This window comes from Brassica oleracea, chromosome C2, assembly GCF_000695525.1.
Source record: "Brassica oleracea var. oleracea cultivar TO1000 chromosome C2, BOL, whole genome shotgun sequence".
NCBI lineage: Eukaryota > Viridiplantae > Streptophyta > Magnoliopsida > Brassicales > Brassicaceae > Brassica > Brassica oleracea.
In genome coordinates this window covers 44,078,872-44,086,348 of record NC_027749.1, presented here as the reverse complement: position 1 = coordinate 44,086,348, position 7,477 = coordinate 44,078,872, and the positions used below count along the sequence as shown (strand labels likewise).

Below are 7,477 nucleotides of genomic sequence, written 5' to 3'. Positions count from 1 at the left end.
GAGCAAAAACTGTCATCACATTTGATACCTTGCATTGTAAAAGTTGCAGAAAGTTCTCACTACCATATATATTGAATCACACAGGAAGTAATGGCCAAAGGAAGTGCAGGACATAGTTTAAGTTAGTTTACCTCTAATGAAATAGTCTCTCCATGATATGGTAACGTCAGGCTGAAATCTTACCGACCAGTACCATGTCATCATCTATGATAATAAAGAGTAAAGAATCGAATCTTGTTGGGTTTTAAAAAAATTTGTACCTTTTGATGCTTTTCATCGTCCTTAGTCATCTGCCTCTTCACAGCATCTGATACAAGTAATTCAAGTCGTGGACTGAAGTTATCTAACCCAAAACACAATACAAAACCGAGAAGCATATTATAAACATCAACAAGAACCTCTATTTCGGATTTTTTTTGTTAGCATAGGAATATTTGATTCAATTCGCTAATTAAGCTTCAAAAATTCATTCACCAGAGAATAACACTCCCAAGATGATACAAATAGATGTTGATAAGGAACCAGAGGTAGAGGAAGAAGAGAACCTAAAATAGAAGAATTGAAGAGAGAGTTTGGTGGGAGAGCTGTCCTCTTATGACGGTAATCAGCGTCCAAATCATGCTGTCCTCTTCTGACAGTAATCAGCGTCCAAATCATGCTGTCCTCTCGGTGGGTTTCGAGTGCTCGTCTGACGGAGAACACGGAGGACACGCTGTGATGACCGACAGAGTCGTCGATCGTCTCTGATGGAGAAGCTGAGAGAAGAGGTGGTGGATTTCATCGAATGATGGAGAAAATGAGAAAACAAAAAAAAAAGAGAAAAGAAAATAGAAAAAAAAATCTGGTGCCTTTCCTTTGCTGACACGTGGGTGTGAAACCCCCCCATTAAAATCGGTTTCCAGAATCCTCACTTAAGGATCGGTAATGAACTTTATAATTATTTTTTATTTAATTAAATCATCTATTTTTGTTAAAAATCCAGTTAGAAACCTCGGATAAACATGGTCTAACACAATCCTTGTAGTACTATTAAATTTGCTTTCGCCTTCTGTGCAAGGTGTCAGCCCTTTTCAGCTCAGTGAAGACACGTGGATAAAACTGTTTTGACCAACAAAAAGAAAAACTTAAAAGTCATTTCCACACCAGTTCGACGTGGAACGCTCTATTTGAACTTGATGTGTCAAATCCAGCCTCAAGGGCTTTGCTTTCTCAGCAGTTTGAGCATGTTGATACAATGGTTTTGTTTGGGGAGAGCATCGTCTCCAAGTTGATCGCTTTCCGATTCGCGACAAACCGAGCCTTGAGGACTGGTCTTTGAATGTCAAAGTATCGGTGATGATTGGTCTTGGTGAAGTTCAGCTCTCACCAACGTATTATCACAATTCCTGCAGGAGTCATCGTGCTCTCCGCCTTCCTTCCCACAACATCGTCACACCAGCATGTACTAAAGCGTTTATCTTCCCATCATCAACACTGCAAATCACCCTAGCACTGGTTGCTCCACTCCTGCGTCTACTTCTTGTCTTTGATTGTTTGAGGAAGTTGATGCTTGTCATCATTTCCATGGAACCCAAAACTGTCACGATGAGTCTCTTGTGTACGGTAGATGCATTGTCTGCTCAATCCAACGAGTACTCTAGGACCGGAGTTTATGGCTCAACTCTCCTTGACCAAGCTTCCTTTATGGAGTGTATTCCCTTTCTTCCTGCCATGCCTGCAGACGCACCTCAACATTTCATACGTGTCTTAGGTATGCACGTTGGTCTAGAGGTCTCCTACCTCAGTTGTCATTCTCGGCTCATTTGTTCGTCACATTGTCATCAAGCGGAAGCCTCTTATCACAAGTGTTGGTGTCTTATACCAACCGTTTCCAAACCCTCTTGATAGGGCTCCTCATCCCGACTTCAGTATGTTCTTGGGAACATCAGTTTCGGGGTCTCAAATGAAGCATTTCTATGGGTATTTTCACCCCTCTTAACACTTCTATCTTTCTTATTGCTGTTGTAGTTTTCATTTGTCATCTAGTAGTCGAATTTACCTCCAGTTATAACTGTTTAAGATTTTTGAGCGTTTAATTTTAATATAAAAGTTGTGACAAAAAAAAGGATTATATGCAGCGCAATGAACCCAAAAAGGCGAAACAATAAAAAATAGTGTGTAAAAGAAAATCAAATGGCCAGTATAAAAATAGTAGCATATTAGGTTTTACCTGTAAAGAGGGAACATAATGTCCATGCACTGTTTTTGGCCTTCCTCCTGCAGAATGTTCCGGGTGCGTATGATGGGGAATAGAGACACTACTAGTGAGAACACACATCCACCCAAGAAACCTGAAAACCAAGTTCCAAAATTAGTAACTTATTCCACATGCAAAGAAACCTGAAACCCTGAAAGACTGAAAGAGGAAAGACTTATTCAGTAATGTGTTGGATTGCAGTGCACAACCGGCTGGCGACAGGGGACAGACTTCTGCAGTGGAACACTCAGGCGAATGCAAATTGCATTCTCTGCAACTCTTCTGTAGAATCACGCAGTCATCTCTACTTCATGTGCCTTTATACTGAAGAAATATGGAAGAATTTAACTGGGAAGTTACTGGGACAGAGCTACACATACTTATGGGATGAAGTTCTAGATCTTATCTCAATTAATACAGGCTCCAACACAAAGAAGTTTCTTCTAAGATATGTCTTCCAGGTTGCTGTTCACACAATCTGGATGGAGAGAAATGGTAGAAGGCATGGTAATGCTCAGAGACCTCCAGCAACCTTAATCAAGTTTATAGATAAGCAAACTAGAAACAGAATCAGCTCGTTGCAAGGAAAAGGAGGGAAGCACTTGGTCCAAGCAATGGCGGCTTGGTTTGAGTCTAGAAATTAAAAGTCTTTTTTTTTCTCTGTTTTTGCTTCTAAATCAGCTCAAAAACCTTAGACTACAGATGCATTAGTTTGTACGAAAGCCTTTTTTGATTCGAATAAATTTAACATTCTTTCAAAAAAAGAAAGTACATGATGCTTCTTTCTTTTAGGTTTGGGTCTCAAGATGTTTATTCATTCCTTTTGTTCTCTTAGCATTGGTGAAATGTTTTATAAATGTAGCTTCAACACACTCCATGAGTCTATTTACCGATGACAATGGAGGAGCATGAGAAGATCAAGGAGAGACATAATAATTATTAAACTGAATAAAAAAAAAACCATACCTCATCAAAGCTTCCAAAGTAAGAGATTGTTGACATTCTTCACTTTTGCTTGGCCTCTTCACTCACGCATGGCCATCTCTTTCTTTTACTCTGTTTTTGTTCTCTTTGTTTTGTTCTCACTCACTCTGTTTTTACACTTGTGTTACAATGTCACACTGCACACACTCACTCTCTCTTGACTCTCTCAGTCACGTTTTGTCTTTGTCTTTGTAAAGAGAGAAGAGAGTTTATCTTGTATGTCTACATTGTTCTTTCTCCAAATCTTTATTTTACTAGACTTGGATATATTTTCTTACAACAACACAACACATACTTATACTAGTTTTCAGTGGCAGAACTAGGTGGGGAGTGGGTGGGGCAGCTGCACCCCCATGATTTTTTTGGGTGTAATTTTGCTTAGAATGTTAATAATGCCCTGGATGAAAATTTGAATTTATAAATATATTACTAGTGTTTTGCGTTTTGCCCCGGGTAGAAATTCATCCTAGATCCGCCACTGCTAGTTTTACTCTACTATTACACACATGCTTACTTGAAACTCTGGACTCAACAACTCCCACTTGCACTTTACTTCTAGACATTTTGCTTACAAACAAACTTTTAATGGTGGGCGTTTCCTTTGTATTGTTCAACATGACACAATCAGTAACCTCTATCTGAGATGGCCTCGCAGCTTTTTACCTACTTATATCACGGCCACTGGGTCAGAAACAACTTTATCTTTCTCCACATCAACTTTATCGTCATCTTCTTCAGACTTACCCGCTTTATTAGGTTATCCAATTCCTGTATTGCCTTGCCTCCAAGCCGGTCCTACACATTTTGAGACCACAAGCAACTAATAAATAAAAGGCTGAAAAATAAAACATTCCTTAAGGAGGGTTTGAACCCAACCTCATTGCAATGCTTTGTGACAGCGTTACCCCTAGACAAGAGGCAAATTTACAAGAATATGTGGCCAATAAATTAGATAATAATATGGCGGCCGAAAGCACATGCTTCCTCCGCTTGTGTCAAGGGCTGGCACTGCCTCCATGTGAGCTTGACCTCCAAGTTCACAGCAACCAAATCGGAATTTGAAATCATCAAATTTATGGTTCTGTAGAACCGGAACTAATCATTAATAAAACCAGATGATTAACTGCAGCAGTACAATATATATATAACCAAACAAATCAAGGTCTGATATAACCGGTACCAATCATTAATCAAATCGTACATTGACCATTCAGTAAGAACTATTGGATTAAGTCGGGAATTAAACCGGTGAAAATACACATAGACGATAATCATCAAATTTCATAAATGGTTGATAGAATCGGAATTAATCATTAATCAAACCAGAGGATTCACTACAGTATATATATACACACTAACACATATAAGATCAACTGTATAAAAAGCAGATGTTTGATAAGCAGTATGCTTTTGCCTTTTGGTAAAATTTAATAGTTACTAGTGGTTTGTCCGCGCTACGCGCAGGTTGTTTGACATCTAGATTATATAAATTTGTAAATTCCTTTGTTTGATTGTTGTATAATTTACTAAATAAATTCTTTTTTTGTTCATGAGAAAGTTTTCATGTAGGACATACCATAATTAAAATTTTGGAAACCGATAACATGGACGAATTGCTTTCATAAAATAGCGATGAAATTTTCTTATTTATAGGAGATGTAAATCATGTATTAAATTTTATTTGTGCAATACATAATAGTTGTTCTGTGGTGAATTATATTCTTAATGTATTAAACTGAAACCGGTTTAAAATGAAATAAACAAACTTAGTCATTTGCTTATAAAAATAGCAGTGGTCGCATCTGTTGGTAATCTTGTTTGGGTGACATAACATTGTATAATTAGTTCTTTGTAGAGTGGTGAGGTAACAATTTAGTTTTTAAACTCAAACTCGATGTAAAGTTTTTAATGTGGTTTCATATATTGATCCATTATGAATGTGTGGTTATCCAGTGTGTTAAGTGGATCATCGGAGAAAAATTGAAGGGTCATGGTGCCGAAGCGACGGCAACATCGGTCCATGAAGCGACGGCAACATCGGTCCATGAAGCATCACCGTCAGAGGCTTCTAAGTTGTTGTTAGTGTCATGTTCTATGATCACAACCTGACCTTCCGGTCTAGTTTGGTTCTTGAGAAAAGAGGAGAGAGAGACCAAAAACGTTTATAAATTTTGTAAATTTATCTTTTTACAATAGTTATTTTTTTGCTTAAATTGTTTTACTATCATTTTTTTGAAAGCTAATTGTTGTACTATCATTGCTATATCAAAGTTGTTTGGTTTTGATTTTCTGTCAAACATTTCTTATCATACTGTCTATTTTAATTACTGAAAATGAACTGACCGACCATAATATTTTTACCACCAATTGCAACAGTAGAGGCAAATGAGTTGATAGTTAGAAAACAATGGTTACGGAGAACATTAATTCGTAATAAAGCCCAGAAATATATTAGAACCCATTATACTTGTCTATTTGCGTTGAAAGTGAAAAAATTATAAGAAGAAAAAAAGAAAAATGATATCCTTCGCTTAGTACCAAGCTTACGTGATAAAAAGATAAAAAGAAAAGTGAATAGAATTCTCATTTATTACTATAAATTAGTAATATGATTTTTTTTCTGGATATGTTTACACACATATTTTACATTCAAATATGAGTTTTCTATCTGTTCTTTCTTTGTGTTTTTGAACACTAAATATTAGTGTTTTGTTTTTGTATTTTAGTGGGTTTTTCAAATTTGTCTTTAACTATATTTGTTTCAAATTATAGCTACATATTTTTATTTAAAATGTGATAGTTACAACATATTTTAACTAAGCCTAATATTTTCAGCTTTTGTTTTGTTTTAGAAGATACATAAATACTTATTATTGTATAAAAATGTAATATGTTTAAGATTTTTCCAGAAAATCAAATATATTCGTATATATGTAATGTTGTCTATTAATTTTTATCTATACTATTATTTGTGAAGTGATTTTTCGTATTTGAGCTTTCACATTAAAATGTAGAGTGATTAATGTCGTTGATACTTTAATGAATTTATATATATAATTTATTATATAATTAAAAACGAAATTTATTTTTAATAATAAATAATAGTATATTTATATGTTATATTAGATAATATATTATAAATTAATACAATAAAAAGTATAAAATAATAACATATTTTTTAAAATAAGATATATAGTGTGTTGTTATCTGGAAATAATATTTTTCTATTATAAAATAAATAATAAGATATAAAATAATTTATATTTAAATATAAATCAAGCAAAAAAATTTGCATAAAGACTTTCTAAAATATTTCTAATATATGTGTGTAAAAATTCAACACAATAATAAACATATATATATTTTTATGAATTTTTTTTCATATATAAATAATTTGATGTTTGATTTATTTTTTGAGAACATAAATAATAATATGATGTTGTTTTTCAATTAATAAGATATAAACTAATAAGTATTGGTAAAAAAATTATGTTCGCAAGTGCGGGAAAAACACCTAATTCAATCATATTCTATATGCATATTTTTTTAATATTTTGTGGTATTTCTATAACTACAGTACTTGTAACCTAATAAGATTCTAATTCAAATTACGTAAGAAAAATAAGGGTGTTTTTCAAAACCAACCCACAATTTCTGGGCAAACCCAAAACCAACCTCTTTTTTTTTGTCATTACTATTCATCAATAAAATTTTCATACTATCCCTATGTTTTTAAATTATTCACAAAATTGCCATTTTTATTTAATTTTTTTATTAATTTCGAAACTAACAAAAAACCAAATACACCCTAACCATTTCTTCTTATTTAAAAAAATGCCATCATCATCAATTTTTCCAACCACCATGAACAACCATATTTGAGCTCAAAAGCTCAAGAATTCAATTTTCAACCACTTTTTTTTTTATTCTAACCAAAAAAACTTCATTTCCTCTCATCTCCTCTACATTTCTATCTAAAAAACTCTCATAACTTTCATTTTCATAATCACAAACTTTGTATTTTCGAGTTTCTTCATTAGTAAATAGTCAAAGATGTTTCTTTTTGCTCATATTTGGAGTTTGGATGGTTGAAAAGGTTGGAAACGAGCTTTACACAGGAAAAAAGTAACTATTTACATGGTTTTCGTTCTTTTTCAGATCTGTGTCGCGACGGTAGACTGTTTTGTATGTCTATGCCTCCGTGGAGACTTACGATGCAGTCTATTTGTCAACGCACGGGTTAGTTTTGCAATTGAC

At 34.1% G+C, this 7,477-nt stretch overlaps 1 protein-coding gene across 8 annotated transcripts in view; it reads right to left on the bottom strand.

Annotated features, from left to right (window-relative positions):
* The window catches only part of LOC106323046 (probable WRKY transcription factor 3), a 3,376-nt gene extending 2,601 nt beyond the window's left edge, over nt 1-775 (bottom strand). For 2 of the 8 annotated variants that reach the window (XR_001266633.1, XM_013761209.1), the window contains exons 1-3: nt 546-775; nt 261-343; nt 132-178 (exon numbers count right to left, since the gene is read on the bottom strand). The gene's annotated coding sequence lies outside the window, so the exon portion shown is untranslated. The remainder of the gene's footprint in view (nt 1-131; nt 179-260; nt 344-545) is intronic. The other 6 variants (XM_013761213.1, XM_013761214.1, XM_013761210.1 and 3 more) reach the window with 6 other exon arrangements.
* Nucleotides 776-7,477: the final 6,702 nt, after the last annotated feature.